The sequence below is a fragment of the Panthera pardus genome, unplaced genomic scaffold (genome assembly GCF_024362965.1).
Source record: "Panthera pardus isolate Hobbes unplaced genomic scaffold, ASM2436296v1 HiC_scaffold_2, whole genome shotgun sequence".
Lineage (NCBI taxonomy): Eukaryota > Metazoa > Chordata > Mammalia > Carnivora > Felidae > Panthera > Panthera pardus.
In genome coordinates, this window is record NW_026526765.1 from 118,652,481 (window position 1) to 118,661,446 (window position 8,966).

Consider the following 8,966-nt stretch of genomic DNA (forward strand, 5'->3'; position numbering starts at 1 on the left):
ATAGAAGAATTTTATCTGGCTGTATATTTGTTTCACTTAGTAATTCAACCAATATTTACTGTGTATACCTTAGTGCCAAATGCTGTACTATTCTCGGCTGGTAGAACAGAAATCGTCTCTGTTCTAAGATATCTATCTACTGGTATATCCATGTGAAATATTACTATTGGTAATATGTCAGGCATAGACTTTATTCTAACCTAAGAATCCAACATATGTATGTGTGCATATATGTGTGTCTATATTATTTAAAGCTCTGGTCCAGCATGTGTGTGTGGGGGTGTGTATGTGTGTGTGTGCACGCATGTGCTGTGTTTTCAAGCTCCAATCAGAGGTTATGCGCTTAGGAGAGAAGATTGGAAATGGAGTCAAGTAGACCTGTATTTGTAAGCAGGTTCCATCACTTACTAGTCGTTGCCTGGAAAATTTACTCCACTTCTACTATTCTTAGGAGTCTTTATATGTACAATATAGGTAATGATAGTTGATCCACCTTAGGGTTGCTAGAATTTGAAGAATTAAACTTATTAAGCACATCATGTAGCAGCTGGCACACCTAGAATCCTATATAAATTATGGCTGAAAAATTTCACTTGGAGATGCTCTTTTTGCATGCAGCTTCTGGAGAATAGGCTATCACTTCTCCCACTCTCTCGGTGAAGCTTGTCACAGAGGGCTACATTGAGCAATTTCTAAATAATTTACATGGCTAGAGGCAGGCCCAGACACAGGTACTGGTACTTAGTGCTGCCTTCCTGATTTTACTTCCTTCCTATGCAGGATTCTCAAGTCCTGGTGCCCCCACAAATAACTTGAAGCATGGGAAGGGAAACATCCCCTGGAAGATACCCTGCCAGGTTCATGGTAGTGTGTGACCCCAGCAGCAGCCGGAAGTGCAAGCAAATGAGTCAAACACTACCTCCGGGAAAATCCTGAGGCAAGGTGGCTGTTCCACGTACAGTGGAAGGAGCTAAGCTTCCACAGGCTCATCTCCAGGCACTTGATTGGGAAAGGGAGCGCTGGTCAACAGCTCCCTTCCCCACCAGCCTACATATGAGGCACGGACGCAACCCCTGTGTTGCATGAGAGCTGGCAAACGGCCCCGCAGTCACTAAGGGTCTTCAGGCTGGCGAGCAACATCCCACCTCAGAGGGCCAATTAGGAAAGGTACTGGGTCTGGTTCAGGAAGGATCGTTGAGGTACGTCTGCCAGTGTCAAGAGCTGCTTCCTCAGGGTCTCACTGGGTGTGCCGCACTGTGTCAGCTCCTGCTTGCTAGTTGAAAGTAATTGAAGCAGGTGCCACATTAATATTTATCACTCCTCCTTTAAACAGCATTTGATCTGAGAGTGTGAAATGGCACACACAGAAACTTTCCCATGAGTTCGCTCTCCAGCGTCCTACTTCTCAGTGACACCCGCTATCTGAAAACTGGAGGCTAGAATTTCCAGTTAATTAGCAGAGGACTTGCCAATTGTGAACTACCATGATGCATTTGATCAAATACCCTTTTCTCATAGATCTTTTTGGAGTTTATTTTTCTGTGGGATCTCATCAATGATACTACCTTAAAATGTTAAAGGGTGTGTGTTAGCTTCACAGGGCTATTGTAACAAAGTACCCTAAATGGGCTGGCTTAAAATAGGAATGTATTATCTCAAAGTTTTGGAACACTAAAGTCGAAAATCAAGGTGTCTAAAGGGTTGGCTCCTTCTGGGGAAGACTGTGTTTCATGCCTCTGCCCTAGCTTCTGGTACCGGCCAGCAATCCTTGGGCTTTTTGGCCAAGTCCAATCTCTACCTCCATCTGTAGCTGGTCTTCTTTCATATAGGTCTCTTCTCTGTCTCTAGATCTCCAAATCTGTCTGTATGTAAGGACACCAGTTATTGGATTTAGGACTCACCTGGATCCAGTACAACCTCTTCTTAATTTTATTACATCTCCTAAGACCCTATTTCCAGATAAAGTCACATTCACAGGTACCGGGAGATAGAACTTCAGCATAATGTTTTGGGGGACACACTTCAAACCACCACAGATTAGAAGGAAAAAAATAACTCTCTTCTATACTTAGAGAAGCTTCTTTGGAAAGACTCTTGGTCTTGCATACAGTGAGTATATAGTGGAGCTAGAACCAGAATTCAGGGTCATGACTGCACACTCAGTGACTGCAGGAAGTCCTAGGAAAATGGCACAGTAAATTCTCATTATTCATGGCAATTAATGTTTTATCAAGTAGTTACAAATATAGAACTCGCAAATATTAAACCATTCCTTCTAGGAGAAATACAGGTTTAGGTTCTCACGAGCCCCTTGGCCACACCATTTTTATCAACCGATCAATATGGAACCTTGTTTTGTGTGTGCGTTTGTTTAAAGAAACCTTATTTCACATGTAATGCTAGCTAACTCACCTGATTTGAACCCACAGCCAACAACGGCATAACTCAGAACTGAATGCAGCCTTTCTAACACATGGCATTTTCTCAATAAGGCATTTCACAGCCTTCTCGTAATTAGGAACACTCGACAGTACTACGCTTCGAGTCCATTTTAAACGCAACATCACCAGAAAAAAAGCTCAAAAATGTTGGGTAAGCCAGCACTACATAGACTCAAAAAGGACCCCTGCTTATCGCAGGAAAAGTAACACAAGAACACTGAGCATCGCTATATTCAGCCCCAACTGGGATTATGCACAGCGGATTTTTACACTGCTCTAATCATGTTTTTATGGGACCACAAAATAGTGCCAGCTATTGATTTTAAGATTCTAAACCAATCACAGCAAGTATGAACATTCACAATTGTGAAAGCTGCAAATAATGAGGACCGGCTAGCTGTATACTAGAGGCCATCTTAGTTAGTTTCATGTAGGGATGTACCGTCTTATGTACAAATGCCACGGGGGATGGAGTCTGCCTATCACAAAGCACAACAGTGTTGTTGCATTAACTGATGGGCACCAGGATACATGGATCCAGACCAAGCAGTAGGGTACCCATCTCCAGGTACTCTAATCTTGAGTCAATCCTAGATGATAAAATCTGTAGCAGGGAGAAGAAAAGGAAGAAACCCTGAATTTTATCACTTACCTATAAGTAGAAAAACAATGGAATTACCTAGAATTAAACGTATTTATTTATTTATTTATTTGCTGACAGGTAAAAGGAAAACATGACAGAGATTAAACGGAGGTACAGAAAAATAGTTAACATTTTGGGTCACCTGTACTCCAGACTGTGAAGAATATATAATACACAAGTATTTATTGAGTGAATATTGCGTAACAGGCACCTTGTCGGGGGCTGATTTAAGAGTGAATGATACAAGGGCTCCTGGCTGGCTCAATCGGTTAAACATCCAACTCCAACTTAGGCCATGATCTCACGGCTCATGGATTTGAGCCCCAGGTCAGCATGGAGCCTGCTCGGGATTCTGTCTTCTCTCCCTGTCTCTCTGCTCCTCCCTAACTCACACTTTCTCTTTCTCTCTCTCTCAAAAATAAATACACTTTAAAAAAAGTGAATGATATAGACATTAAACTCATAAAAATGAACATCCAAAATTTACAAATTTATGCCTAATTCCTATTCCATAGCATATAACAGATGTTTAAAAGTAAGTACAAATGTAGGTATCAATGAGCATGTTATTAAGAAAATGATATTTAGCTTATATCTGAGTATATGTTACCCTCGTGTTCCTAGTTGAAGAAAAAGTATGTGAATAGTCGCAGGACCTAGAGAAAACATAGGCAGTTAATAGATACTACACTTGATCTTAGCCAAAAGGCTGAGAAGCGATTCATAGGGAGTTGATAGAAAGATTAGTGGGACTACAATGTACTGGCTCATCAAAATGGGCCATGAGAATCACAAAATCGGAGATGTGTAAGCAACAGTAATACATTTGGCATCTGAATTGTTCACTCAAAAATGGAGCACAGAATTGAATTGTTCAAACTCTAGCTACTCAAGAGAAAGGCAGATTGGATTTAAGGCAGCAATTCTAAGAACAGCAAAGTCCCCAAGACATTTCCAGGGCACCCATGAGCTCAGAACTGTGTTCAGAGTATACCAACACTGCCTTGTTCACACTGGGTTGATATTTGCACTAACAGAGCAAAAGCTATGGCATGTAAAATTTCTGATGCCTTTGTACAAATCAAGTCAGTACCACCAGACTGTACTACTGGGAAACACTGTATTCTCTACCATAATGAATATATATATATATATATATATATATATATATATATATATATATATATATATATATATCACCAAAGACTATCCTTGTTGAAGATGTATACTTTATTTTACTGACTCTCAATCTTAAGTACACGTCTTTTTAACACTGTATGTGAAGAAATGATGAATCGGGAGGTATGCATGAGACATTAATGCTGCACACCCAAAGTGGGATTGTCTTGAGCAAAAATGCTTATGTGAATGTTTGAGTTTCAAAGTTTGTTTTTTCCCCCCCTTATTAAACATAAACTCTAGTCATTAAGACTTGGAAATGTGGCATAAAGATAATTTTCTTGAGAATTTCTTGAGAATAATGAAGTGAGCCTGTAACTTTAAGAAAAACTGGTATTTGTTAAAGATGAAATTTGAATGGAAAAATGAGAATTTTGAAAACCATGTGTCTGAAACCATGAACTTGAAAGCTTCTCAGTATGTCAGGACCTTTCTGGTAAGATCAGTAGTGCTGTTAACATGTGTGATTTTTTTTTTTTTTGAGACTATACAATAAATTATGATGGTATTTGAAAAAAACTTCACAACTCAGTAAGTCAGTATTTTCAAATAACCAGAGCATGATTTTATCAAATCATGCATTGGTAAAATACTCATTCAAAATGCAAGTAGACCACTGTATTTTAATGTGACAGAATACAAAAAGTTCACTGAAAAGAGTACACATTCCATATCACAACTAGTTTTCAACAGACTATCACCGGTTGAATTCTGGTGTAGTAACAAAGAAAAACATCCACAATCATCTGTAAAGTATATTAAAAACTGCCTTCATTTCCAACCATGTATATCTAGATGGTCAATTTTTTTTCTACACCCATCAACCAAACCATCCCCTTGAAACAAATTAAATGCAAAAGAAAATGTGAGAGGCTACTTGTCTTCTATTAATCCAAACCTTTAAAAAATATTTTCAAATTTACAAAGACATAACATTTTTGTTGTTTTTGCAAAAATACTGTTATTTTTCGTTGTTTTGCCAAGTATTTTTTAAGTAAAAAATATACATAGTTGCATTACAGTGTGATTGGTTTATTTATCTTACTTTATTTTTTTTTTAATTTTTTAATGTTTATTTATTTTTGAGACAGGGAGAGACAGCATGAACAGGGGAGGGTCAGAGAGAGAGGGAGACACAGAATCTGAAACAGGCTCCAGGCTCTGAGCTGTCAGCACAGAGCCTGACGCGGGGCTCGAACTCACGGACCCTGAGATCATGACCTGAGCCGAAGTCAGATGCCTAACCGACTGAGCCACCCAGGCGCCCCTATTTATGTTACTTTAAATGAAATACTTTAAATGAAATGGAGTGCCTGGATGGCTCAGTCGGTTAAATGTCAGACTTCGGCTCAGGTCACAATCTCATGGTTCATGAGCTCAAGCCCCTTGTCAGGTTCTGTGCTGACAGCTCAGAGCCTGGAGCCTGCTTCGCATCCTGGGTCTCTCTCTCTCTCTGGCCCCTTGTCTCAAAACATGAATAAACATTAAAAAAAATTTTCAAGATAGGGGCGCCTGGGTGGCTCAGTGAGTAGAGCAGCTGACTTCAGCTCAGGTCTTGATCTCACTGTTCATGGGTTCAAGCCCCACATCAGGCTCTGTGCTGACAGCTCAGAGCCTGGAGCCTGTTTCGCATTCTGTCTCCCTGTCTCTCTCCTCGGCCCTCCCTCACTCGCACTCTGTCTCTCTCTGTCTCAAAAATAAATAAACATTTAAAAAATATTTTAAAAAAATTTCAGAAGATGGCGGCGTAGGAGGACGCTGGGCTCACCGCGCGTCCTGCTGATCACTTAGATTCCACCTACACCTGCCTAAAGAACCCAGAAAACCGCCAGAGGATTAGCAGAACGGAGTCTCCGGAGCCAAGCGCAGACGAGAGGCCCACGGAAGAGGGTAGGAAGGGCGGCAAGGCGGTGCGCGCTCCACGGACTGGCGGGAGGGAGCCGGGGCGGAGGGGTGGCCTGCCGGCCAAACAGAGCCCCCGAGTCTGGCTGGCAAAAGTGGAGGGGCCGGATGGAGTGTGTTGGGAGAGTGAGCGGGACTTAACATCTGGAAGGTTATAAGCTAACAGCTCTGCTTGGAGAACGGGAGGGCTGGAGGACAATGGGAGGGAGAGTTGTTGAGCCCCGGATGACAGAGCTCAGCTTGGCAGGGAACAAAGGGGCTCACCAGCGCCATCTCCCTTGCCCCTCCCCCAGCCAAAATCCCAAAGGGAACCAGTTCCTGCCAGGGAACTTGCTTGCACCAGGCAAACACCCAATGCTGTGCTTCTGCGGATCCATCCCTCTGGGGGGTCTGACTCCCTCCCAGTGCTGCAGGGCCCCTCCCGAAGCGGATCTCCGAAGGAAAAGCGAGCTGAGCCTGCCCCTCCCGCCCCTGTGCACCCTGCCTATCCACCCCAGCTAATACACCAGATCCCCAGCACCACAAGCCTGGCAGGGTGCAAGTAGCCCAGACAGGCCACGCCACCCCACAGTGAATCCTGCCCCTAGGAGAGGGGAAGGGAAGGCACACACCAGTCTGACCATGGCCCCAGCAGTGGGCTGGGGACAGACATCAGGTCTGACTGCGGCCCCACCCACCAACTCAAGGTATTCAAGACAGCACAGGGGAAGTGCCCCGCAGTCCCGCACCACTCCAGTGACTATCCAAAATGACAAAACAGAAGAATTCCCCTCAGAAAAACGTCCAGAAAATAACAACAGCTAACGAACTGATCAAATATGATTTAAACAATATAACAGAAAGTGAATTTAGAATAATAGTCATAAAATTAATTGCTGGGCTTGAAAACAGTATACAGGACAGCAGAGAATCTCTTGCTACACAGATCAAGGGACTAAGGAACAGCCAGGAGGAGCTAAGAAATGCTATCAATGAACTGCAAAATAAAATGGAGACAACCACGTCTCGGATTGAAGAGGCAGAGGAGAAAATAGGTGAACTAGAAGATAAAATTACAGAAAATGAAGAAGCTGAGAAAAAGAGAGATTAAAAAATCCAGGAGTATGAGGGGAAAATTAGAGAACTAAGTGATGCACTAAAGAGAAATAATATACGCATAATTGGTATTCCAGAGGAGGAAGAGAGAAGAAAAGGTGCTGAAGGTGTACTTGAAGAAATAATAGCTGAGAACTTCCCAGATCTGGGGAAGGAAAAAGGCATTGAAATCCAAGAGGCACAGAGAACTCCCTTCAGATGTAACTTGAATCGATCTTCTGCACGACATATCATAGTGAAACTGGCAAAATACAAGGATAAAGAGAAAATTCTGAAAGCAGCTAGAGATAAACATGCTCTGACATATAAAGGGAGACCTATAAGACTTGTGACCGATCTCTCTACTGAAACTTGGCAGGCTAGAAAGGAATGGCAGGAGATCTTCAATGTGATAAACAGAAAAAATATGCAGCCGAGAATCCTTTATCCAGCAAGTCTGTCATTTAGAATAGAAGGAGAGATAAAGGTCTTCCCAAACAAACAAAAACTGAAGGAATTCGTCACCACTAAACCAGCCCTACAAGAGATCGTAAGGGGGATCCTGTGAGACAAAGTACCAAGACATCGCTACAAGCATGAAACCTATGGACATCACAATGACTCTAAACACATATCTTTCTATAATAACGCTGAATGTAAATGGACTAAATGCGCCAACCAAAAGACATAGGGTATCAGAATGGATAAAAAAACAAGACCCATCTATTTGCTGTCTACAAGAGACTCATTTTAGACCTGAGAACACCTTCAGATTGAGAGTGAGGGGATGGAGAACTATTTATCATTTCACTGGAAGTCAAAAGACAGCTGGAGTAGCCATACTTATATCAGACAAACTAGACTTTAAATTAAAGGCTGTAACAAGAGATGAAGAAGGGCATTATATAATAATCACAGGGTCTATCCATCAGGAAGAGCTAACAATTATAAATGTCTATGTGCCGAATACCGGAGCCCCCAAATATATAAAACAATTACTCACAAACATAAGCAGCCTTATTGATAAGAATGTGGTAATTGCAGGGGACTTTAACACTCCACTTACAGAAATGGATAGATCATCTAGACACACAGTCAATAAAGAAACAAGGGCCCTGAATGATACATTGGATCAGATGGACTTGACAGATATATTTAGAACTCTGCATCCCAAAGCAACAGAATATACTTTCTTCTCGAGTGCACATGGAACATTCTCCAAGATAGATCACATACTGGGTCACAAAACAGCCCTGCATAAGTATACAAGAATTGAAATCATACCATGCATACTTTCAGACCACAATGCTATGAAGCTTGAAATCAACCACAGGAAAATGTCTGGAAAACCTCCAAAACCATGGAGGTTAAAGAACACGCTACTAAAGAATGAGTGGGTCAACCAGGCAATTAGAGAAGAAATTAAAAAATATATGGAAACAAATGAACATGAAAATACAACAATCCAAATGCTTTGGGATGCAGCGACGGCAGTCCTGAGAGGAAAATACATTGCAATCCAGGACTATCTCAAGAAACAAGAAAAATCCCAAATACAAAATCTAACAGCACACCTAAAGGAAACAAAAGCAGAACAGCAAAGACAGCCTAAATCCAGCAGAAGAAGAGAAATAATAAAGACCAGAGCAGAAATAAACAATATAGAATCTAAAAAAAACTGTAGAGCAGGTCAATGAAACCAAGAGTTGGTTTTTTGAAAAAATAAA

At 41.6% G+C, this 8,966-nt stretch overlaps 1 pseudogene; it reads right to left on the minus strand.

Moving 5' to 3' along the window:
• Window positions 1-3,685: 3,685 nt before the first annotated feature.
• On the minus strand, window positions 3,686-3,805 carry LOC128778498 (U2 spliceosomal RNA; annotated as a pseudogene).
• Between the last annotated feature and the right edge of the window lie 5,161 nt (window positions 3,806-8,966).